Raw genomic sequence first — 27,947 nt, forward strand, 5'->3', positions numbered from 1 at the left:
TAGGATGAGCTGAACACAGCCTGCCAGGCTGAATGGGTAAAATGAGACAAACAGGCCCTAGCAAAACTCAGGCAAAGGCACCACTGGCCACGGAGGTTTCTGGCTGGAAAAGCAACACCCAAAGGATCTCGTGACATTATCACATACTATATACTGTATGTAATTGTACAAGCTGTACTTTTATACAACTGGCAGTGTAGTAGGATTGTTTATACCAACATCACCTCAAATATGTGAGTAATGCATTGCACTATTATGTTTAGATGGCTATGACATCACTAGGTGACAGGAATTTTTTAGCTCTATTGTAATCTTATGGGACCACCATCGTTTATATGGTCTGTCATTGTTATACTGCTCATGACTGTATAAACACATACAAATAAGTTCAACTATCATACTGAAAAATTAAGAAGCAAATACAATTGTGTCCTACAACTATAGCCTTCAAGTCCCATTTTTTAAATACTTTTCACTAAAAGAAAATACATTGGGTGTAGGAAAAGATAGCATATGATTAAGAAATAATATCATCTTGAAAATGCGGCTATGCAAGATAGAATTTTATGGCTACTTATATATGTGGCATAGTTTGTAGAAAAACTTTTATAGTGCTCACTTCAGCAGTATATATACTAAAATTGGAACAATATAGAGAAGATTAGCATGTCTCCTGTGCAAGGATGATGCTAAATTCACGAAACATTCCATATTTTTAGGACCTCTTCAAGAAGAACTACAAACCACTGCTCAAAAAATTGGAGATGACACAAACAAATGGGAAATCGTTCCATTCTCATGCATAGGAAGAATCATCATCGCGAAAATGGCAATATACAGCCCAAAGCAATTTATAGATTCCATGCTATTCTCATTAAACTACCATTGACATTCTTCGCAGAATTAGAAAAAGAAAACTATTTTAAAATTCATATGGAACCAAAAAAGAGCTTGTATAGCCACCAAGACAATCCTAAGCAAAAAAAAAAAAAAGCCATAGGCATCACACTTCCTGATTTCAAACTATACTATAAGGCTACAGTAACTAAAACCTAAAACAGCATGGCATGGGTACAGAAACAGGCACATAGACCAGTGGAACAGAATAGAGGACACAGAAATAAGACCACACACCTACAACCATCAGATCTTCAACAAACCTGACAAAAACAAGCAATAGGGAAAAGATTCCTTGTTTAATAAATGATGCTGGGAGAACTAACTAGTCATATGCAGAAATTAAAACCAGACCACTTACTTACACCATATACAAAAATCAACTCAAGATGGATTAAAGACTTAAATGTAAAACCCAAAACTATTAAAACCCTAGGAGAAAAATTTAGGCAATACCGTTCAGGACATAGGCACAGGCAAAAATTTCATGACAAAAATGCCAAAAGCAATTGCAACAAAAGCAAAAATGAGCCAAGTGGATCTTATTAAACCAAAGAGCTTCTGCACAGGAAAAGAAACAATCATCAGAGTGAATAGAAAACCTATCATATGGGAGAAAATTTTTGCCATCTATCCATCTGACAAAGGTCTGAGATCCAGCATCGCCAAGGAACTCAAACAAATGTAGAAGAAAAAAAAACCCATTAAAACATTGGCAAAGGACATGAATAGACACTTATCAAAAGAAGACATACATGCAGCCAACAAACATGAAAAAGAGCTCAACATCACTGATCATTAGAGAAATCCAAATCAAAACCACAATGAGCTACCATCTCACATCATTCAGAATGGCTATTATCAAAAAGTCAAAAAACAACAGATGCTGGCAAAGTTGTGGAGCAAAAGCAACACTTTCACACTGTTGGTGGGAGTGTAAATTAGTTCAGCCATTGTGGAAGACACCATGGCAATTCCTCAAAGACCTAGAGGCAGAAAAAAACGTTTGACCCAACAATCCCATTACTGGATATATACCCAAAGGAATAGAAATTATTCTATTATAAAGATACATTAACACGTATGTTCGCTGCAGCACTATTCACAATAGCGAAGACATGGAATCAACCTAAATGCCCATCGACGATAGACTGAATAAAGAAAATGTGGTGCATATGCACCATGGAATACTTCCCTGCCATAAAAAAGAATGAGATTATGTCTTTTACAGAAACATGGATGGAGCTGGAAGCCATTATCCTCAGCAAACTAATGCAGGAACAAAAAACCAAATACTGCATGTTCTCACTTATAAGTGGGAGCTAAATGATGAGAACACGTGGACCACCCAACAACACACACTGGGGCCTGTTGGAGGGTGGAAGGGTGGGAGGAGGGAGAGCATCAAGAAGAATAACTAATGGATGCTGAGCTTAATACCTAGATGATGAGATGATTTGTGCAGCAAACCACCATGGCACGGATTTAACGCAGCACACCAACACGGCACATGTATACGTATATAACAAACCTGCACGTTGTGCACATGTACCCTAGAACTTAAAGTATAATAAAAAAATTTTGGAAAGAAAATAAATAAATAAATATCTTTAAAAAGAAAGAAAAACTGCAAGTGTTTTTTATAAGGACAAATAAAACCTGAAACAATAAATACTGTTTTCAGGTGCGGGATCATGAGAAATTTGCAAATATATAGTCATTTATTTAGTAGGAAATTCAGCATAATATGTCATAACCTCTTGAGTTGTAGATGTTCTGAACCTAGCACACACAAAAAATTTAACCTATTAAGCTCCCTAAAACCGCATAAACATAGTCATCAAATGGGCCTTTAAGTTTCCCTAAATTTAACTAAACTTAAGACAACCTTTTTCCTACCTGTTGGCCCTGATTTCCCTTTCAATTGTCCGTTGACATTAGCAAACTTATAATTTCAAATTCTACTCTATCACTTTAAGATATACATCTCTTTCTTTCGCCTATTAATCTTTCTCTCTGAACCTCACTCTTTGTGTGTCTGTGTCCTAGTTTTCTCTGGCTGTGAGACAACGAACCTCGGGTATCACCCCAGACAACGAGACCACTTCAATAACTTGAATAAATTTTTTTTAGCCTGTTTAACTTTGCCATGTGCAATTTTTGTTTTGACAATAGTATAATAATGTTATTTATTTTTTTCTTTCTTGTGCTCAAAGAAATAATACAGATTGAATATTCTTTATCTGAAATGCTTGGGACCATTTTCCAATTTCGGATTTTTAAGATTTTGGAATATTTGCATTGTACTTTCTGGTTCAACATTCCTATCTTGAAAATCCACAGTCTGAAATATTCCAACAAGCATTTTATTTGAGCATCATGTCAGCACCCAAAGTTCTAGACATTGGAATATTTCAGATTTTGGATTTTCAGATTAGGGATACTCAACTTGTACTCGAATGCTAATTGTTAGACATGTATTGGAATAAATACATGGAATCAGTGTAATGCTTCATTTTATTCTAATGTGTGGTATGCATACATGCATAAATGCATCAGTATTGAAAAATTTCACTGTCAACAGTATTTCCTCAACTCTAGTCCTATTTCTTTGACAACTCATGATTTTGATCACTCTCTAAAGTCTTGGTTCATGTATTTAGAGTTTAGAGACTACAAAGTAGAGTAATCTATTCAAAGAAATATGAACAATGAAGAATAAGATAAAAGTAAATAAACCAGATTTCAATTAACAAAGAAGTATCTGGGATAGTGCTCCTTCATATCACTCATATAATAGTTCCAGGATGCAAAGGATATGGATTTATTATTTTGCAATTGGAGTACCACTCCATTAATTAAAGATTACTGTGTATAGCAGGGGTAATGCTTTTTTTCTGGTTTGTGATGTCTGAAATGTGGTAAGAATTATATAATCTCAGAATTTGCAATGGTAGAGCACATCTCAGAAACCATAATACAGTTTAAAGCAAGCAACTTCAATAAAAAGATCTAATGTTGTTAACGAAGTTACATTTCTAGCATAATTTTAATAGCTTCCATTTCATTGTTCTCTTTTTAATAGGACTTAGATATCTTAAATATATGCTTCTAAATTACAAAGTCATTTCTCTGCTCTTCATAAACAAGGATTTTTATGTGAGGTGATTAACTTTGGGAATGGCCCAATTATAACTATTTCAACATAAACCAAATTAGTAAAATGATGATTTAGAGAAACTCGCAAAAGAGAAACTTTTAATCTCTTCAGAAATTTAAAGATAAAATATATTATTAGATTACATCACAATTTTGGATTTTTTCCAAATAACTCAATCACACATAGTGAACCTTTTTTTACTATGCAGCATTTTTTTGACTATTCTACTTTGCTCAAAAGAATCTTCTTTTGAGATTTCCTCAAAAGAAGCAGGGATTTCAGACTTTATGTTTCCTTTTATTTGTATTTAGTCATGGTTACCTCTGTGGAAAGAGTGATTTACCCTTGCCTCTACTCTCCCCTTCAAACAAACAACAACAAAAAACAAAAACAACAAATACATAGCACATCAATTAGCTCTGTGGGTGCCATATGTCTTGATATAATATACTCAATAATTTGGACACCAGGGCAAAAGTATTTGCCATTTCCATAGTTCAGACATATATACTCAAAAATATCCACGGAGAATTTCCAGTAAACAATAGACTATTCCAATCTGGTCTATTGTATTTGCCATTTTCTATGTCACAGAGTAAGAGATAACTAACCAGAGAGAAGAATATCTGTGGATTCCAGGTATAAGCATTAGCGTATGCAAAGTCCCTAAGGCCATTTTCTCTGAATGAAATTATCCATGCTTAGTTTAATTCAAATAGCATTCCTTTGTCAAATCTCTAATACTTTCATCCCAGACTATCTCACTGTTAAAAATTTTATACCACTTATAAAAATGTTATTTTTCTAATACTTGCTGCAGTTAAGTATGTATGTTCATATTATCATTTGTTTGTGGTCTATCTCTTCTACTAAACTATAATACGTACTTCCAAGTGACAAAAAAAATAAGATCTTACTATTTTCCCATTATACTTAGATGTTTTATCAATCTTAGAAGCTATTATCTTTATTACAACAATTCATATTATTCTTATGTAAACTATAAGCTACATAAGAACAGATATTGGGGCTATTTTACTTATTGATTTATTCCCAGTGCATGGGACATAGCCTGACACATAGTAGAAACTATATATTTCATAGTAGGTGTATGAAACAAATGACGAAATAAATGAAAAAACAAACAAACAAAAAAAGAAAGTTCTTTGGCAAATAAAAACACTGAATATTTAGTATCTGAAATATGTTTATATTTTTTACTACTGCTGCATTTGGCACAGATTATTTCCTTAGTATGCAACAACTGTATGCTCGTCTCATTTAATGCTCTTGAATTAAGTATTATGCATATGACATGCATGAGGAACCTCAAGAGTTTAAGAAACTTGCTGAAGGTTGAATAGCCAATAAGTAAGAAGAGAGATAGTGTTTGAACCCTGACTCTTCTATTACCTCCTTCTGTTATCTTTTGCCACAGTGTAAAATAAATAACCAAAAACTTTATAAGTATATAACAGTATGCATTTCTTAAGATCATGGGTTGGCTGAATGTTAGCTGATCTAGGCTAGGAATGCCTGTGGATACTGCTGATCTTAGCCAATCTTGCTCATGCTTTAGGGGGAGAATAGGGGTGGCTAAAGGAGATGATTTCTGCAGGTGCACCTGGCCACAGAGGCTCTTCTCCACCTATTTTTTATCTTCCTTTTGAGAACAACGGACTAGTCTAGGCATGCCTTGTTGACAAAAGAGGAACAAAAGCTTCTAACAGCAAACATAACCGTGTGATGCTTCTTGAGTCTTTGGGGGAAATGTAATAAGAAACACAATGTCTTCTTAACCCAGAAAAAGTGTCCACAAAGGTAAAAAGAGGGAACATAATTTTATTATTGAATGAGCATTAAACTAGAATGTAATGTGTATCACAGAAAATCCATGAGGAAATTGCAAAGACAGAAAATCTCACGTTTTTATATTGGTAGCTAAATTAAAATCATTATATACATGTTCTCAGAATGAATAATGACTAGCCCTCAAGTTAGAGGATTTAGCAGCACCATTTGTCACACATCATCCTAAATTCACTTGTACTTAGGATGACCATCTGTGTTGACTAATTAGCTTTAACCAGAAGAAAAATAAACTTAGTTTGCTAGGGCTGCCATAACGAATATTTCAGACTGTGAGGCTCAAATAACAAAACTTATTTTTGTATAGTTTTGAAGACTAGAAGTCCAAGATCAAGATGTGGGCGAGTTTGGTTTCTTTTGAGGCCTTCTTTTTGGCTTACAGATGGCTGCCTTCTCCTTCACGTGGCCATTCCTTGGTCTCTGCTGTCAATATCCTGATCTCCTCTTATAAAGACATCAGTCACATTGATTAGTGCCTATTCATATTACCTTATTTACCTATCTGCAAATACAGTCACATTCTAGGGGTTTGGACTTTGACAAATAAATTTTGGGGACACAATTTAGCCCAAAACATGTCATTGTGCTTTCTTAAAAATACAACGCATTAGTCTGTTCTCACACTGCTAATAAACACATGCCCAAGGCTGGGTAATTTATAAAGGAAAGAGTTTTAATTGACTCACAGTTTCACATGGGTGAGGAGGTCTCTCAATTACAAGTGAAGATGAATGAGGAGCAATGTCACATCTTAACATGGCAGCAGGCAAGAGGGCGTGTGCAGGGGAACTCTCCTTTATAAAACCATCATATCTTGTGAAATATATTCACCATCGTGAGAACAGCACAGGAAAGACCCACCTCCATGATTCAATTATCTCCCACTGGGTCCCTCCCACGACATGTGGGAATTATGGGAGCTACAATTCAAGATGAGTTTTGTGCCAAACCATATCACACAATTTTGAAATTTCACCTGATTTTCTACAAAGGGTTAATAAAGTTATGTTTGTGAAAGGAACTCTAGCTTGTTTATTCAAATAAAATTATTTCAAAAACACAATACAAAATTGACTTATCTACAAAGATAAGGGTGTTAGATAAAAGGAGGAAACTTGTAGATATTTGCTTATTAGCATATGCTTAAAATTATTTATGTTTGTTTTCTAAAAGATATAGATTTTAAATTAATGTATATAAAATATATGCTATAAATTAATGAAAGAAATTATAACAATTTAAGCACAGAACACTACATTTATTTTTATGTAAAATTAAGCATAATAACATTAGGCATATTTATTTCTCCTAAATTTTTCAAAATATTTTAATTAAATGGGACAATATCATTAGGAATATTCGTTTCTTTTATTTTACTTTAAACATTTCTAAGACTTTGAAATAATGAGTATGTAATATAAACTCTGGTGGTTTGTCTAGAAATATCTTTGTTTTTCTTTCATTTTTGAGCAGTTATACTCAATAACGAATTTTTGGTTGACAGGTTTTTTATGGTTGAATATTTAAATATGACGTTTTACTATTTTCTGGCTGCTATTATTTCTGAGGAGAAATCAGCTATTATTTCATTAATTGTTTTATATATATATATATATATATAATGTGTGTGTGTCACTTTTCTCTTTCTGCATCCCGTATTTTCTCTTTAGTATTCCATGTAAGCAATGTTGTTATGCTGTGTCCACATGTGGTTTTATTTTATTACATATTTACTGTACTTCTTGTATCTGTAAGCCAATATTTTCCCCAAAATTGGAAAATTGATAGCCATTATTCATGCAGATACTTTTCTGCCTGGTTTTCTTTCTTTTGTCCTTAGATTGCCATTACTCAGACATGTAAATGTCTGCTATTATCCCACAGTTCTCTGAGATTCTGTTTAGTTTCCTTTAATTAATCTTTTCTTCCTCCTTTTTCTTACACTGGACAATTTCTATTAATTTATCTTGAAGTTGACTGATTTCTTCTGCTATCTCTAATATGGTCTTGGGCCCATTGGGTAATTTTTCTATTTGAGTTATTTTATGTTTTAACTTTAGATTTCCCATTTGGTTATTTTTTATAGTTTATATTTCTCTGGTGAGAGTTTCTGCTTTTTCACTCATTATTAACATATTTTTAATTAATTATTTCCAAATATTTTCTTTTTTTATTTGAACATATTTATCATAGTTTCACTGAAGTCTTGGTCAGCTAACATGCAACATCGGTGCCCACCTGGAGTCAGTTTCCAGTGACTTTTTCCCTGCATATATGTTTGATGTGGTTAGGCTCTGTGTCAACACCCAAAACTCATCTTGAATTATAATCCCCATAATACCCACTTGTCAATAGAGAGACCAGATGGTGGTAATTGGATAACAGGGATGGTTTCCCCCATGCTGTTCTCATGATATTGAGTGAGTTCTCACGTGATCTGATGGTTTTATAAGTGTTTAGTAGTTCCACCTGTGTTCATTTTCCTTCCTGTGACCTTGAGAAGAAGGTGCCTTTCTTCCCCTTTCCCTTCTGCCATGATTGTAAGTTTCCTGAAGCCTCCCCATCCATGCAGTACTATGAGTCAATTAAAACTCTTTATAAATTATCCAGTCTCAGGTAAGGTTTTGTAGCAGTGTGAAAATGGTCTAATAAACTTTATATATTCTTGTTTCTTTCCATGTCTTGGATTTTATACCGTTTAAAAATTGTATACTTTGTTGTTGCAAAATGATTTTTCAGTTTTGTTTTACTGTTATGGTTTCATTATTGTTTTGCTTTTATAAGTAACAAACCTGCACGTTGTACACATGTACCCTAAAACTTAAAGTATAATAAAAAATAAAAATAAAAAAATAAGTAGACAATTACCTTTTCTTTAATCAAACAGTAAAATTTTTTTCATGGTGTTCATTCTCTGATGTCTCTGATGTTCTTTCCATGTTTTCCCCTCCCTCCCTTCCTCTCTGTATCCCTCCCTTCCTTCCTTCCTTCCTTCTTTCCTTCCTTTCTTCTTTCTTTCTCCTCTTTGTTTTCACTTTTGCCTGACTTCCTAAGCATATTCATAGCTTACTGAAAAGTAATTTCTGAAAAGGTTATTTTATGCTTAATACCTCAAGCCTATAGGCCTGAGCTATGTGTAAATTGAGAAACACATACAATGGTCCAAAAACTTTGCAAAACTTCTCATTCTTTCAATTTTTTGCTGGACTCCCAGTGTTCTTTTTATGCATGTACTTTTTAGCGCCCTTCAGTGATGTGTGAAGAGTACAGTCCTTCTAAAGCTCTCTTACTCAAAATCATACATTTTATTTTTCCAAGTAATCTGCTACTTTCTTCTAACTCAGTCTATCACCTCCAGAGTGGAAAGCTGTGAGTTTTCACTACTTGACATAGTAATAAATTGGAAGCAGGCAATAGCAGTAGAAAGAAAAATAGAGTAAGAAAATTGAAATAGAAAGAAGGCAATACAATCTTGCCTGATATAAAAAACCATATTAATGATTAAATATGTATTTTTACTTGACTTTGCTTATTTTCTGTTGTCTTGAATTCTGTTTTCAATAATTTCATCAACATGTATACTTACTTTCTGTGAAGAGGAATTGATCAGTATCCCTATGTTTCATTACCACAAGTCCCTGCTTAGTTTTTTTTCACACACTCCCATAAAATATTTATTTAATACATTGTCATAGTTAGACATTGTATTAGTCCATATTCACACTGCTGTAAAGAATTGCCCAAGACAGGGTAATATATGAGGAAAAGAGGTTTAATTACTTACAGTCCCACATGGCTGAAGAGGCATCAGGAAACTTACAATCATGGCAGAACGGGAAGCAGACATGTCTTACATGGGGGCAGATGAGAGAGCCAGAGCAAAGGGGGAAGAGCCCCTTATAAAACCATCAAATCTCATGAGAACTCACTATCACGAGAACAGCATGGAGGAAACCACTCCATGATTCAATTACCTCCACCTGGTCCCTCCCTTGACACACGGGGATTACAGTTTGGGATGAGATTTGAGTGAGGACACAGAGACAAACTATATTACATACATTACCTCATTAAATGTATATTCAAATTTCTAGCATTAACAAAATAGACAACTATGGAGTAAATAAGTACAATTCTATAATTAATAAATTTCATCTTTTATCGTTTTATAATTTATTTCCACATATTTTATAGTTTGCTTGGTAATATTTGAACAAACTTAATCAATAAATAATAATGCAATAAATACTTATTGAATACTTATTATATTTTAGGTGGTTAGATTCTGGGTATCCAGGAATTTATCCTCCAATAAAAATAACTTTAAAAACACATAATAATGTTATATCACAAGCACAATAACAAATACCATTTATTAAGTACTTACTGAGTACTTACTATCTACCAGACTTCATGTAAGCATGCTTTTTATATTAGTTTATTTAGTCTTCCGTACAAATTGCCAGATAATTATTAACCATTATATCCTTTATTTCTTTAAAAAGTATAAAACTGAAGCTCATGAAGATGAAACAACCTTACTGAGTGGTCCCAACTAATGTGAATATCTGACACAGGTCTGTTCAAAGTTGAAATCTCTACCTATCTACAGCTATGATATATTATTATAGTGAAAATATATGCTGGATGTATTCAGTGTATTATGTTGATTAAATGCTTACCACATGCCAACAACTGCACTAAGGAGTTATTAACAGTAAATGAATGAACGCGATAGACATAGGTCCTGCCCCATCCAGAGTCTGGGGACCTGTTAAGTGGACTAGTGACAACTGTGATGGAGAGCTAGAAGATAGGGGCTTCAACTTAATTAGGGAAGTAAGAAAGCCTTCATAGAGGATATAGAATTAGAAATGAATTATCAAAGTAAGAAAAATAAAAATGGGTAGTCATGAGAGGAGGATTGATGTGCAAAGGTGTATGATATAGTTTGGCTCTGTGTCCCCACCTAAATCTCAGGGTGAATTGTAATTCCCAAGGTTGGAGGAGGGATCTAGTGGGAGGTGATTAGATCATGGGTGCGGACTTTTCTCTTGCTTTTCTTGTGATACTGAGTGAGTTCTTAGGCGATCTGATGTTTTAAAACTGTGTTGCACTTCCCCCTTCTCTCTCTCTCCTTCTCCAACATGTGAAGACCTGTTTACTTCCCCTTTGCCTTCCACCATGGTTGTAAAATTCTTGAGGACTCCCAGCCATGCTTCCTGTACAGCCTGCAAAACTGTGAGTCAATTAAACCTCTTTTCTTAATACATAACCCAGTCTCAAGTAGTTTTATATAGCAGCGTTAGAATGGACTAACACAACCTGAGTTCTGTTTTCGATTTGGTGAAGGATAAAATGTGTGATTTGTTACCACTTGGTAATAAAATGAAAAAAGTCTAGGAGGTAGACAAGGGTCAGTCGATTCTTCAAATGTTTGATCTTGTAATGATCTGGTTTTATTTCAACAAGGTGTTTTAAGTACTTTCACACTTAAAACAAAATACAAGTTATTATGTTGAGTATCTTAATGCTATCTCTATAATGGTCTCAAGCATCTGTAGAAAAATGGCACGTGTAATAGCAGAGCTGAAACAGAGTCTCAAAATATACAATTGCAAATTTAAAAACATATTTTACTTGGTGTAATACATCTTATACCCAGTATAATGAAATTATAATATTGGTAATCAACAGTCTTGGGTTCAATAAGTAGTAGTTCTGTTAGGGACCACCTCTGGGACCTCGAGAAAATAACTTAAGCTTTAATCTTACGTTCCCTTCTCTCGTCTATGTATATTTAACATCTCTGTTGATCCTTATAATCTATTTAAAATGTGAAATCTGCTGAATTCGTTTTTCAAAAACAGAATTTAACACCAATTATGTAAAACCATAAATGATTTTTCTTAAGTTAGCAAATCGTTTGAATCATACATCCCACTATTATAATAAACTTAAATTTAAGAAAAAACTTACATTTAAGAAAATGAGACACTGAATTCCTAAACATAGTTTTTTAATATTTTCCCTAGGATTCAAATGGTTATATAGATAAATTATTTCCATCCTGTCTGTTTTAGACATAAAAGAGACATATTCTGCCTTTAGCAAAAATAAAAGTGAGACTTCTGCTGTAGAATGACAATTATTGCCAGTAACAGTTGAAGATTTGTCATAAAGTTTAAACAGCAAATTCATCTTTTTCGCTGTGGGCATAAATAAGAAAGATAACCACATACTGTTAAAAAGCAGTATTTTTTGTGTGTGTTCAAGCTGAAGAAAAGTTTATTGTTTATTGTAAAGCAGATGAAAAAGAGAATTAAAATTTAAAATTGTATTACAGAAAAAAATCCATGATTTACAAAATAAATCACCACTGTAATTACAATTGATTTATATTGAGTATGGTGCAAATTTCAGTGCAAATATTTTCACAGTTGCTTTGGAATCTGTTACAATAAAATATAGTACATTCTCTCATTGGATTATAACATTTCCAACCAATTTACTAAGAAGAAGCTGGGTAGTTTTCTGTGTGTTTCATTTTAAGAGAGGTAAACAAATGATTAGTGAAGATTCTAATCTGAAGAATAAGACATAATTATAGACAACATATTTTTGACGCTGTGTTGTATATTTTTTACTTAATGTCATAAAATCGATTTCATAGGTTCCATTTTTATCTCCTCATATCACAGAAACTGAGGCACTGAGATATCAAGCAACATAAATAGAAAGTGTCAAGTTAGGATTTAAACTACAGTTTGATTTCACTCCATACACACTTAGCATCTTACTATATTTCTTAGGTGTTGTATAAAAATTTAAAAATTAGTGTTATTAGGAGCATGAAGATTTCCAGATAGCAACATTAACTCCAAATAATGCTAATAGTATATGATTTTTCTCATGTTTTACATCAATAACTTATATATATTTACCAATTACACTTAATAGCTTAACATAACTGATAATTCTTTATATTCTAAAATTGTGAAATGGAAAGAGAAAAAATAAGGAATCATAAATTCAAATCTGCTTTTACTATTGAAATATTTAAATTTATTTGTTTACAAATGTATTGATTATTGTGCTATTCACTAGCGATATAACAGGTATGAAGACAAAAAGGATTTTCTCCCCCTGGAAGTTAAATTCTAATGGCAAATTTTTAAAAAGTATCAAAAAAGAATAAAGGATATCATAGATTGCAATAAATTATTTGCAGAGATGGTTAAAGGATTATTTGACAGAATACACATGGAGAGAATGCTAGTTTCAACATGGTAATTTAAACTTGGCATGCAAGCAGAGGAGACTCCTAAGGTAAATGCTGCAAGAAGTAAAGGGAGGCTCATGCCAGTTAGAAGAAGTAAGTGAAAGGAGCCGACATTTGAAACCATAGTTTGGTATAGTCAAGAGGCTGGGAGACAAAATACCTGTAGCGTAGTGGGATATGGTGAGAATTATTCAAGGTGAAATTGCAGAGGTAGCCAGAATAAGACACAAATATGTTTGAGAGCCCACTATTTCTTTGGTGGAAATGTCTGCTTCTTTTTACACAATGATGTCTTCTTGTCAGATCCCTGCGTTTGGACCCAGCTTTCCATGTACAATTGACTGGTTCATCTTGGACATTCACATTTACCTTTCTAGAAATGTAGAATTAATAATATGGAACACAATGTCTGGGAATTGAGGAGAGCTGAGGCATTAACAGCTGATGTCTTAACAGCATCCAATCCATGAGCTTCTTCAAATGAGAACCCTGAAACACGTAAAAGAATAATTTGGGACTTTTAAGTATTAAAGAGAAGACAGAATAAATACAGTGATAAATTATACCTTTCCCAATGCCCTTTAAGCTGAAAATGTCAAGACTGTCCTTACACGTACACACACACACACACACACATATATATTTTTTTTCTTTTTTTGAGGAGTCTCACTCTATTGCCCAGGCTGGAGTGCACTGCCACAATTTTGGCTCACTGCAACCTCCGCCTCCTGGGTTCAAGTGATTCTTCTGCCTCAGTCTCCCGAGTAGGTGGGATTACAGGCATGCACCGCCATGCCCAGCTAATTTTTGTATTTTTAGTAGAGACGGGGTTTCATCATGTTGGCAGGCTCCTCTCTGGCCTTGAACTCCCGGCCTCAGGTGATCCACCTGCCTTGACCTCCCAAAGTGCTGGGATTACAGGTGCCAGCCACCGCACCCGGCCCCTCATTTATATATTTTAATGAGACCATAATAATCCATATTGTATATTTTCATTCTTAAAATCTTTGTCTTGTAACTTCCCAACAAGTGACAAGAATGTTTTCTGGATATGATAGATGTATAAAAATGAATGAGAATTACCTTTATCCTTCTTACAATTTAACTACTTCACTTTTTACAGTGCCTGTGATTTGGGTATTTTATTTAGCTATTTTGCCATACAAATCTTTATCACCATGTTTCATCCATCATTACCATATACTCATCTCATTTTACTTTATTCTTGTATGTGGCACATTACATTTTTAAAACTTATTTACTAAGCCCATTTCACTTACCTCCTAGGAAGGAAAAAATATATATTTTCTACCTCAAACTGACAATTTTGTAAAGAACATTTTGGTCTTGAATATCTAGAGGCAAAGTCAAGTAGGTTTGGAGTTACAGTAGTTGGCCAACACGCACACCACCGTGTTTTATACCTGTTTTGAGAAAGAATTCCAGTAAGAGTAGTTAAAAACACTTGACAGGATAAATCACTTGTCTTCAGATTTGTATGCCAGGATATATGTAATAATGTGTTCATGACTTAAATCTTAAAATCAGCAAAAAGAACAGTTCTGGATAAAGATGACTGATTTTATGTTTGGCATCCTAATTATTGTCTCCTTGCCTAGGCATTCAAATTTAACTAAAATATGCTCTTACAAAAAGATAACTGGAGCACTGTGTGTGAAATTATTTATACTCATTTTATAATGAGAATTTTCAGTACAATAAATGGGCGGAGACTTGATATGTGCAGAAAAACTACCATTAAAGTTAATGATGCCTCATAAAATAATAACTACTTTTTCAAATATAAGCAGATTACTATACATATATATATAGTCATTTAAAGCACTCTTATGTCAGTATTTTATTATCTCTGAAAATGAAATTAATTCTTTTCTTTTCTAAACAAAGGCAAGTTTTATATGCTTTTATATTATAAGTACAAAGTATTTGACTACATCAGAAGTACAGAAACTATAAGATGCATAGCAGCATTTACAGTTAGAACGTCAGTCAAAATTTTTTTTCCTGAACCGCAAATGTGATAATATAAAGGTAAATTTAAAAAAATTATTTTCTCCTCTCAATAAACTCATTATATAGTAGCAATATACATGTATTTTTATATATATTCAAACTATGTATATAGTTTGAGTTAGTTTTTTCAAATTTAAACACTATTATTTTTAATTTCAACTTTTATTTTAGATACAGGGGGCACATGTGCAGATTTTTTACAGGAGAGTATTTCAAGATGCTGAGGTTTGGAATATGGATCCTGTCACTTTGGTAGAGAGCATAGTATCCAATAGGTAGTTTTTAAATTCACACCTCCTCCCTTCATTCTCTAGTATTCCACAGTATCTATTGTTCCCATCTTTATGTGCATATGTGCTCAATGTTTAGCTACCACTTGCAAATGAGAACATGCAGTATTTTGTTTTCTGTTTCTGTGTTAATTCACTTAGGATATGACCTTCAACTGCATTCACATTGCTGCAAAGAACCTTATTGTATTCTTTTTACATGATTGTATTCTTTTTCTGTGGCTGTGTAATATTCAATGGTGAACGTGTACCACGTTTTCTTTATCCAGTCTACCATTGGTGGGCACCTGGGTTAATTCCATGTCTTTGCTTTTGTGAATAGTGCAGCGATGAGCATGAAAGTGCATGTATCTTTTTTGTAGAATGATTTATTTTGAGTATATACCCAGTAATGAGATTGCTAGGCCAAACAGTAGCTCTGTTTTAAGTTCTTTAAGAAATCTCTAGACTGCTTTCCGCAGTGGCTGGACTAATTTACATTCCCACCTACAGTGTATAAGCATTCCCTTTTCTCCACAGCCTCACCAGCATGTTGTTTTTTGACTTTTTAATAAATAGCCATCTGACTGGTGTGAGATGGTATCTCATTGTGGTTTTGATTTGCGTTTCTCTGATGATTGGTGATGCTGAGCATTTTTTTCTTATATTTAGTGGCCACCTGTATGTCTTCTTAGAAACACTATTTTTTAAAAAGGAATAAATATGTATGCATACACATGCACATATTATAGGCAAAAATTGGTTGTCATTTTCTTCTAGTAGAATACTTTATATATATTTCCGTATAGAAAACATTACAAAAATGACAATTCTCTCTGAACTGAAAGTACAGATTAATATTAACCACAGTTAGCATATTTTGTAGAAATTATTCTAGACATGTAGCATAATGAATGCATGCAAGATCTAAGATTATGTTGTGTTCCTTAATTAAGGCACCCACAATGAAATATTTAAATCTACTCTGGAATCCTTGTTATTGTCAAAAGTTAAGAAAACACAATAAAGAATAAATAATGTCATATCTTAATGATTTAGGAAAAAAAAGTTAGTGTTTTTTAAAAATGTGAATGTCTTATATCATAAGCCCAATGATTTCTTTGAACGTATGACATTATAATCACTCAGGTACCCAGGCTAATGTAGCAATCACCTCTACATGTTATTTACAGATGACTGAGTCAGCGAGTAGGAAACATGACCAACTATTATCCGGCTATTAGACATCCTACCTGGAAATGGCATAAACAGATACTGTTCAAAGCCAGTCACCTAGTCATACTTGATTTGAAGGAAGTACAGAAGTGCAATCATTCATCTGCTCAGAAGGATACCATAAAATTCTTGGCAAAAACACTGATGTATGTAATATACACACAAGAGATATAAGTATAGAAAAAAAGGAAGTAAACTGATAATTATTTACCAATAAAATAATTTAATTTCATAAGTATAAAGCACAAGCAAATAAAAACCACTAGAAAATTGAGGAATGTGCCAAATTTCACATGAATAAAATTACAAAAGTTTATTTTGAGACAGAAGAAGGAATTTGAATATATGAGGGAACTGTGTTGTTGACACAAAATTTACAGTTTTGTAAAGATTTTGTCTCATAAATTTATCTACATATTTATTGTAATCACAATACAAAATTCTATTAAAGTATTTTTTATAAATTAAGAAAATGGTTTCAAAAGATGTAACGGGTCTAGCCAGAAAAGTTTAGCTGGAGAAAAATTAAATAAAATTGGTTTGTGTGGTATGCAAAATATGTGACTGGGTATCTTCCATTCTGAGTGAACACAAGTACTAAACCATAAAACTAGAACAGGCTTTTGAATACCCCTTATTATGCCAGGGCTTAATTCTCTAATTATTGGATCACAAGAAAGTCCAAAAGTTCTGACTGAGAAAGAGTGAACACTCTAGGGATTGGGGCAGTGGGTATTTACTAACCAGTATAGACGCGTTCAGATGCAATATTTTAAAAAGTGAAACAGATGTACAAGGTAACAGCTCTCTATTATCCCTGAGTGTGTCGTTGGGGCCAGATTAAAGTCTTGAAGGAAAAATTTAATTTAAATATACATAAATCTATAATATTATTTTAAGAATTGCATGATAATATAGATTTTTTATAATCAACTGGATTATGAAATTAGCAACTTTTTAACAAAACCTTTCATTACAATAATCATTATAATATCACAACCAAATGAATTCCAAAGAGATCAAAGAATTACCTTGTCCAACAGCCACCCACAGTCAGTTAGAAATCTCTCTGTTGTACTCGCAGATTACATTTTTAATCAATCACTTTCTCTTCTCCTATTCAATCAGCAAATATCCAAGCAACTATTAATTCTCATATGAAGAAAATGTAACTTTTTCCTGCTTACTTTCTGCTGTTTTCACAATCACTTCTCTACTAAGCATACAGAGTGACTATTATGAACTAAATTGTGTTCCCCGAAAATCAGTATGTTGAAGTTTTAACTCCCAAACAGATGGTGGTTGGAGGTGAGGTCTTTGGGCAACAATAAGGTTTAAATGAGTTAATGAGAGTGAGAATTAGTACCCTTCTTAAAAACAGATCAAACAACTTGCTCTCTCTATCCACCTATGAGAACACAGCAAGAAAGCACCCATCTGCTAGCTGGGAAGAGAGGCATCAATAGGAATTCAATCTGCTGGCATCATGATCCTGGATTTCCCAACCTCCAGAACCAGAGACATAAATGCCTGTTGTGTATGTCATTCAGTCTATGGTATTTTGTCATAGAAGCTCTAACTGATTAAAACAAGGACCATTTTTAAAACAAATTAAATAATAATATTTCCTTACAAAGTCTCCAGGGGATTTTTTTTTTCACTTAAAAGGAAACCTAAACTGCATGCCATGGCTTATAAGAATCTGTGTGGTCTGATCCCTATTGAGCTTTTCTTTCTTATCTCATGATACTTTCTCATAGCAATCTAATCACACTGGCTTCTGAAGTCCTATTTCACATTGAGCTTTCTCCCACCTCGGAACTTTTGCATCATTTATACCTCAACCATGAAAAACATTCCACCGCCATCTTGCAAAACAATTTCTTCTCATCTTCTATATCTGCAGCTAAATGTCACCCCCTCCAAGAGGCCTTCCTTGAAAACTACATGAAGAAGAAACATAATGCATGCATATTTCCTTTATAATACTCACCTAAATCTGTACTTCCATTATATCTTCATGACATGGTTTGGATTTGTGTCCCTTCCCAAATCTCATGTCAAATTGGAGGAGGGGCCTAGTGGGAGGTGATTGGATCAATGGGGGCAGATTTTCTCCTTGCTGTTCTCATGATAGTGAGTGAGTTCTCACAAGATCTAATAGTTTAAAAGTGTATGGCACTCCCCACTTTGTGTTCTCTCTCCTACCACCGTGAATAAGGTGCTTGTGTCATTTTCACCTTCTGCCAAGATTATAAGTTTCCTGAGGCCTCCTAGTCATGCTTCCTATACAACCCACAGAACTAAGCCAATTAAACCTTTTTTCTTTGTAAATTACCCAGTCTTAAGTAGTTCTTCATAGCAGTGTGAGAATGGAGTAATAAAATTCACATATTTTTATACTGTTTGGCTGTGTCCCAAACTGGAATATTACCTATTGAATATTGGTTGGTAACAATATAATTCAAGGTAAGTTGGCAAGACAGAATCACACTGGTCAAAGATTACTTCCAGAATAAAATGTGACCTTTTATGTGGCTTGTACATTTTATGTTTATAATTAATCTATTTGTGAATAAAAATAATATAAAACATAGCTGTAATGGTATTTATCAATAATGTATGTAGGCACAAAAAGTGTTATTAGAAAATGAAATATTTGTAATTTCATGTTACTAAGTGAGTTGTGCAGACTTTTTAAAGTGTCTTTATTTTCCAATATTTCTACAGAATTTAAAATTTCTATTATCATATTTTTAACTTTCATTTTTGGGCAAGTAAGTATTTATTACAGTATTCTTTTATCACATGTACTTAAGAGGCTAAGAATATTAACAGTAATTTTTAATGTTTTATTATTCTAGCCTTATCTCTCTTTTCTTTAATTTGTACTTATTTTTGTTTTTTTACTTCTGCTTTTGATTTTAGATATTTTCATAAATACTTGGTGACCCTTAGCTGTTACTTGTATTCAGTGATAGAAAATTAAGAAACTGCTCCAAAAAGACCATTTTCTATTCCCCCAACACACAAACACTCCATAAGATTACCTTTATGCATTTTCTCTTGGGTTCAATACATTTAAAGGGAAAACTTCCAGTATCCTACATTAATTTTAAACCTCCTAGTTACCAATGTTTTGTCTAGCATATGAAGAAAGTAGGTTGTGGCTTTTACATTTCAAAATTACATACTCAATGTCTGTTATTTTGTGTAACACCTGAGTGCCCTATTTTACCTGACATCAGGAGACCTTCCCTTTTATCCTTTGCAGGGTATAACCTCCAAGCTTCTTTCAGGGATTTAGAGAAAATTCATATCTGTAAAACAGACCCATTGGCCTCTTTAAAAATGCTGCCACATAATCTTCATTTTAATTCTTCATAAAATCTCCACAGCCATATCTTCCTTAGTGTTTTGGAATTTTATGATATAAATTGATTTTCATTTTGTCTTGAATTCAAAACTTTTGGTTCAAATAAGCCAATTCTTATTTATCTTCCTTCCAGATCCCAGTATATATTGCCATTTTTTCCTCATCTTTGTTTTTGTCCTTGTGGGCAATACTTTTAAAAATCTCATTATGGTCATTTTAGTGATTTGCAGACATTGTGGATATAAATTGATGTGTTTAAGATGCTTGTTTTAATCAGAGGATTTGCTTTTCTTAGGGACATTTTTATTTTCATGATAGATTGGTAAAATAATTCAACTTTGAGGAAAATGTGTATAACACTTTACAAGTATTAGTACAGCTATTATCTATATCCATATAAAAGGTACATATAAAAATGATTCTCAAACATGTTATAAAGTCATCAAGGTATAAGACATCTGCTAAATGGAAGGTTAAATGTAACATTTTCTTCCTTGCTACACCTTTGCTGGCATATTTTTATCACAATGTGTAATTTCTAGTAGTATTCCACCAGCAAAGATTAAGAAATAAGGACAATTTACTAAAATAGAAATTAATAAAGATGATCTGGTTTTTAACAATAGTATAGTAAAACATTTATTTTAAATGCCTTCTTGTACTTTCATCATTATTCTTCTGAGGCAATCATTACAAAGAGTGAAAGGAAGTGCTGGCGGACACATTTTCTTAATAAATAATTGCCTAGTTTCATGCTCACCATTACTGGACTTAGGCACTATATCCTGAGCTCTACAAGGGAGAACGAATGTATTATTAATAGAGCTTTATACAAACGTATTCATGACATCAGTTTGTCCTCTTTAACTATACCTCTGGGCATCCTGTGAATCATTTATGAGGAGGCTATGTGTCTCACAGTTGAGAAGGTTGTAAATTTACCAAGCCAACCATGAGGAAAACACACACACACACACACACACACACACTCACACACACACGTGACTTTTCACGAGAAGCAGTATGCCATTTGGTGGAATATGAATATTGAAACATCTAGCTCTATTAATTAGAAAATGCTTTTTTCACATGAATAGATTTTAATCTGAGAGCTGGGAAATAATTATATTAAAATTGTGTATGATGGATTATAGATTATATAAATGAGAAAATATAAATGACTAATAAACTAAAACTCAAAAAGTAAACAAAGTAAATTATCAGGCCACACTATCATATGCCATGTATATCATGAAAAAAAATCCAAAAGTATTAAGATAAGTAGGTGAACTCTTCTTATCAAATTATAAAATAACACAAAAATACATCATTGAGTACTATACTATCATACAACATGAAATATGTTACACCTTCCATAGAAATGCATCCTGCGTGGTGACAGTCACTGGTTAATTGTCGTAAAAATTGTCTAAATACTGAGATGATAGCAGTAGTAGATACCCATTTCATCTATTTAAAAGGCAAATAGGTTTGAAATGCAGGGGAATAATTTGTTGTTTAGATTATGACTAAATATACATGTCATATTGTGAATATCCTATCTCTGACCATCTCTTTTTTAAATGTGATTTATTATTTCCAATAGAAACAAATTTTGCTTATGGATATTTGCTGTTTTCAGAGACTAATCATAATATAAACTTTTTGCAGAAAAATAATTTTAATACAGACATCATAATAAAATGTTTCATAAAAATAAGAGAACATTGAACAAATAAAAAGATGATAATTCTAAAAATGAGCAAATAATGGAATATCTTTTCATTGGTTCAATGCAAAGAACACTTTTATTTATAAATATTTTAGACTACCACCTCATATCATTCATGCTGTCAGTATTCATTGAATGAGAATGTACTTAATTTGGTGACAAAAATATAAATTTACTTGGGAAAAAATATTAATATCAGCCACCTCTACATATTTGAAGAATAGCAAAATACAAATCTTTAAGATTTTCTAGAACATAGGCAAAATTTTTCAAATACACATATTAAAATACATGACATTAATTCTGTGGTAACCCTGGGTGTCCATTGCCCACAAAAGATGTTTCTTTCTTAGCCAAAAAAATTTCAAACTATATAAAAATGCTCGCTTGCCACTGAAGTTTACATGGATATTAAAATATGTAGCCAAAAAATAGTACTAGATAATTTAATGAGGTCTGTAATGTTTTTATATTTATCACAAAATATGATTCTCTAAGCAGAAAAAATTATAGCAAGTTAAAAATCATATACTTTATAGTAATACATAGCAAAAATATAAGGCCATTTTTAGGAGGAGTTTATTTTACATCAACTTTAAAAAGATGTTTGATTTGTAAATAGCACTTCTGTTCAAGTCAGTTTTAAAACTGACATACCTAAATTTTTAAAAATACGCATTTGAATTCCATTTGCAAAATTGATAAAAATATCTGAACAGATCTATGCTCTATAAATGATATTTAAGTATAAGTAATTTAACTGCAATTCCTTAAGTTCTTAGAACATCTGAGTCAACTATAAAAAGAAGCTATCATTTTATTGTCAAAATGAGTGATTATGACTTTTTATTGTCAAGAGAAAATGATTACAATTGTTTTAAACATGACTTATATTTTATAATTACACACGCATTACATTTTTACAATTTTGTCTGCTAGAGGAGTCAGGATTCTGGTTATTATGAATAAAAGAACAAAAGAGTTAGGAATTTTAGCATTTAAAAATTTTATTACTCTAAAAATATAAATGTATTAATTTTTATAATGAACAGATGTGATCATTTACATATATTATTTCATTAAACCTCAGTAAAGAGGTCATTTTGATGGCATTTTATGGTGTACTTAACAATGACAAAATAATAATGATTTTAAAATCAACAGATATGTATTTATTCAATAAACCTGCCAACCTCTTCAGTTGTCGTACAATTACTTACATATCTCTTTTCAATCCCTGTCACTTTGCAGAGTAAAAATTTTCCTGGTCTTTCCCAAGCAGATATTCAACATTAGTTAGAAAAATCATTTCTTATGTCTATATAAGATGGATAGAAAATATTCCAAACACATTTAACAGTCTAGAAATCATGATAGTAATTTCTTAAACACTGTTTGATGTGCGAAGCTTAGCACTCTGCTTAGATCAATAGATGCGTACTGCCATCATGAACACATGATTTAATCAGTCAATTACTTAAAAGTTCTCAAAATTAGAATAATTTTCAGATTTTTATTTGAGAATAAAATAAAACTTCTATTGCCTCTTGTAGCTTTACAAACGTAAAGCAGAATTCAAATGAATAATAATTAAATATTTTAAATGCAAATTTCAGTTTATGTTACATTTTCAGTGGTTAACAGGAAAAATTAATTTTAAGCCAATTCAGAATACAAATATTTTCACAGAAATCAAGTCAAACTTTTAAACTACAGACTTTTCCACAATTCATAGTGAAAATTGAAGTGGGTTGTGGTGTTTTTTAATGGGACTATAGTGTTGTAAAAAGGAGCAAAAGACTGATAGATTGTCCTCCACCTATTTTACTTTTATTAAAATATAAAAAGTAAAGAGGCTGTTAAAAATAGCCACAAGTTGTATACATCACCCAAAATTGATATGTATAAATACTTTTTCTGGTTCTATTTCCCAAAAGACATTTCAGAAAAAAAAGTGTGTTGTTCCAGTGCATATTTTTACGTATTGAATATATGCATATCCATAAGCATTTTATCAAAGTTTAACTGACATGTAAAAAGTTATAGTCATTTAAAGTATACAACTTGATAAGTTTGAGAATAAGTATACACCCGTGAAACCATGACAACACACCAAGGGTATATATATATCCATCACCTCTTAAAGTTTCCTACTGCTTTTTCTTTCTTTCTTTCTTTATTATAAGAACAAAACCTAAGATCTACTCTATTAAAAAATGTCAAGTGTGCAATATGGTACTTTTAGCTATAGGCACTATTACACTGTATAACGGACATCCAGAACTTATTTATCTTGCATAGTAAACTTTGTAAGTTTGATGAATAAGTGTTTAATACACATGAGTTATGTCCTATTATCCTGTCTCTTACCAACTTGCTATTACCATTTCTTATATTTTGCAAAAACATCCATGTTGATACATGTGCATTGGAGATTTCTTTTTTTTTCTCTAAACTAGTCCATTCTTTGATCATGAGGAATTCTTTCTTTGATCATCGGTTATTCTCTTTTTTATATAAATTAATACTCATTATAGTTTGTCCATAATTTTATAGCCATTTTGATACTGATCCATTTGTCTTTTTCTTCTTTGAACGTTTAGTAGGGCTTTTGTTTTATGACAATTATATTTTGAGTATGTTAAAATTGATCAGTTCTTTAAGATACTTGCTTTCTGCTTTTTTTTAACACATACTTCCATTTGTCAAGGTAAAAAGATATTTCCTTAGGTTTTTCCCTAAATACCAAATTATTTAATTTTCATGTTTGCACCATATTGAGCAATTTCATATCTAATTTCGATACAGGATTTTTGCTTCTGAGATCACCTAAATCCAGGTTATTGTCTCATGACCAGGAAAAATTAGGCACGTGGACACATTGAAGGGTGAGGAGGACAGAATTTATTAAGTGAAAGGAAAGCTCTCAACAAAGAGAGGGGTACTGCATGCAGGTTTCCACCCCACAAATTGAATACCAGGGCTACCACCTACAAGTTTAAGAGGCCAGGATCCTCCCCTGCGTAAGGACCAAATTCCCGGTGGCTCCACCCCATTCTCCTAGAGCATGTGGGCCTCCAGTCCACTGTGGGCATGCCCAGGCAAGCCTGCTGTGCAGGTTCCCTTATGTGCACAAAATATCTTGTGTAAACACCTGTGGGGCAGGTTGGAAATCCTCCAGGAACACTTCCCTACCTTCCTAGGCTTTTGGCTGTCTCTTGCCTCTATCATTTTGTTCTTTTCATATTTGTTCAGTTTATTTTTTTGAAAAAAATATATTAAATAGTATTTTCCTGATTAATGCTTCTGCTATCAAATTGAAGTCTAATATATGTATATAGTTATCTTTCTGATTCTTTATATCATCACATTAGTCTATTTTTAGAATCCTATGCAACCGCTTGATTCTAATTAGTATGTTTTATCATACAGTCTTGATATGTAGTAAAAAATTTCCTCCATTGACGTATTCTTATTTTTCAGAGTGGCCTTGTCTTTGAAAGCCATCTAACTTACTGCTATTGGATTGTTTTTTGGTTTGTTTTGCTTCAGAGGGAAATCTACTGGCTTTCAATCATGTATTTTCAATTTACTTTTAATCATGTTTTCTGTAATTTTTGGTAGTTTTATTCTTAAATATTTTAGATTTTTGTTGCTCTTTTAAATGGTGTTCCTTTAGATTTTTTATTTTCTAACTAGTTATGAATAGTTTTTATGTATCTCTTCCTCCTTTCCTCCTCTTTCTATGCTATCGCTGTTCCTCACTCTCTGGCTCTTGCTTTTGCTCTCTGCCTGTCTTTCTCTCAGCTTATTGCCTCTGGCGTTCAATGCCAGTGGTGATGTCAGCCATTGAGTTGTCTTAGTAAAAATATCTCTCTTTTTCCTTCTGCTGCATCACACTGATTCCTGACAGAGAGTATTCTGTTTTAAGACCTCATGTGAGTAGATAGAATTCACCCTTACACTCCATGATACTCTCCAGATTTTAAAGTCCTTAACCTTAATCATATCTGCATCATGTTTGTCATGTGAGGTAGCGTATTCACAGCTTTCAGCCAGTAGGGCATAGACAGCTTTGGGAGCATTTCTATCTATCATACACAGTGTAAAAGACAGAATCAGAGTCCCAGACTCAAAGTGTAAGTATCAGAAGTTTTGAAAGGTACAAAGTATTCAAATGGCCCATAAGAAATTGATGAAGTTATAATGAAATAACATTATAGCACAAAAACAGCAGTTACTGTGTGCCAATCACTATTGTGAACATCCTATATTTAATCCTCTCAGCAATCATGTGAGGTAAGTATGATTGGTGTCCCAGTTTTATACACACATAAACTGAAATGAAGATTAGTCAATACAATGCAAAAATAAGAAGAGAAGAGAAAAAGATGGAAAGAGGAATAAATTAAGTTAGCTTTGATTTTCTTAAAGGGACAAAATACTACATTGTATTATAAACTGTGTGTTTCACCTCTTTGGTGTTAGTCTTTCTTCTAGAAACAATATTTCTCAAATTGATATAATTTCTCTAGCTGGGTTATGTTTATAGTTAATCTGCAACACTATTCATTTTCATCTATATTGGGTTACAGACAATTCCCTTTCACCAATGACAGTTATCAATGAAACAGGCAGATAGAAAAGAAATTGCTGCTTTAAATTGGAGAAAAAGTGTCACAAAGGATTATTTTTCATATGCGTAACTACTCAAAACAAGACTGTGCAAGATCATTCTGAGTGACAGGAGACATCCTATCAGTCTGAAATATCACAAAAGCAATGATAAAAGCTTTGGGCTACAACAGACTACTGCACTTAAATTAGGTGTACTGTGTATCAGATTTTAAAAAATACTATATAAATACCACATAGTTCGTTGCTAAAGTGAGTTGATTATTAAAGGAAACATTAATTACAGACAGTGAGAAATTAGCATAGACATTTCTAAAGCAATATTATTTGTGAATGTAAACGTGTTTATTATTGATTTATATTTTCTGATTTTCTATCAGTGATTCATAGCTGAATTTATTTCTCATTGTCTTATACAGAAATAAATATTTTAAAGAGAAACTTATTGGTGTATTATATGTAATTCTTCCTTTAATGTTATTTTGATTAAATAGTCATATTAACCCTCATTCGTTCAGAATACCTATGTCTCTCAGTTTCTTCCCTGTGATCTCACTGCCATAAAAAACTCAATTTTTATATTTCTTACAGATTTGTCTTCCCCGCAAAATGCCTTGGGAACAGTCTTCATGTTATCATTTGCAAAATGCTGACTCACAGGAGATATTGAATATGTGTTTGTTGACTGGCTATGAAATGGAAATGTATTGTTTTCTCTATTATGAAGAGAAAGTGAGGCAGAGCAAGCAGTTGGAGTAGAATGATATTTATGTGAGAAAGAAATATGTCCACAAGGAAGTGATCAACAATCCTACATGCTGCAAAGTGATTAAGGAGAATAAAGATCAAGAGGATGTAGAAGCCTGATTATAACTGGAAAGAAAGTTAATACATCCTGAGGACAGCAGTAGGTGTAAACAACAAATTCATACATTTTGTAGAAAACAGAGGTGAAAAACTGGTTACAGAAACTCAGTGCAAAGCAAGGGCAAATAAGCTTGTTTGCAAGCTAAAAGTCTTCTGTTGATGCCAAAGAAAGAAAATAGTACATTATGTAGCAGGAATGGACAGAGAAAGAACCTGTGAAATTTATTTTTATGGAAATTCACTGAAGTGTTTTTGTACTTTTATTGTATATTCTATGAAAAATAATATTTTCCTAATTGACTCAATAATTTTATAAAAATTGGCATCATATATGGCTAAAGAACAATTAAAATGCATTCATAAATTATTTAGTGATTCATTTGTTTGTTGTTTGTTTATTTATATTGTGCTGCATTCCACAGAGGAATTGAGATGGTTAGTGACAGCTAATATTTGCACATCACATTCTTATTTACAAAGTATTTTACATAAACATTTAGACCCACTGAAATCCTTTTGTGAGAAAGGAAAGAAAACTCAGAAGAGGGTACTGAAAGTCAGTTCAGAGCAGAGAATATGTATGGGACATT

The 27,947-nt window shown here is 32.6% G+C and overlaps 1 long non-coding RNA gene and 1 other non-coding gene across 2 annotated transcripts; both read left to right on the forward strand.

Annotated features, from left to right (window-relative positions):
• The first annotated feature begins 611 nt into the window (after positions 1 to 611).
• LOC115934383 (U6 spliceosomal RNA) lies at positions 612 to 717 on the forward strand. Its single transcript, XR_004070196.3, has one exon. It is a non-coding gene; the product is annotated as a U6 spliceosomal RNA (small nuclear RNA).
• A 9,714-nt stretch (positions 718 to 10,431) lies between these two features.
• Positions 10,432 to 27,708, forward strand: LOC129533059 (uncharacterized). The gene is made up of 3 exons (XR_008679080.1): positions 10,432 to 10,503; positions 11,082 to 11,167; positions 27,082 to 27,708. It is a non-coding gene; the product is annotated as an uncharacterized lncRNA (long non-coding RNA).
• The last annotated feature ends 239 nt before the right edge of the window (positions 27,709 to 27,947 follow it).

This window comes from Gorilla gorilla, chromosome 3 (genome assembly GCF_029281585.2).
Source record: "Gorilla gorilla gorilla isolate KB3781 chromosome 3, NHGRI_mGorGor1-v2.1_pri, whole genome shotgun sequence".
Lineage (NCBI taxonomy): Eukaryota > Metazoa > Chordata > Mammalia > Primates > Hominidae > Gorilla > Gorilla gorilla.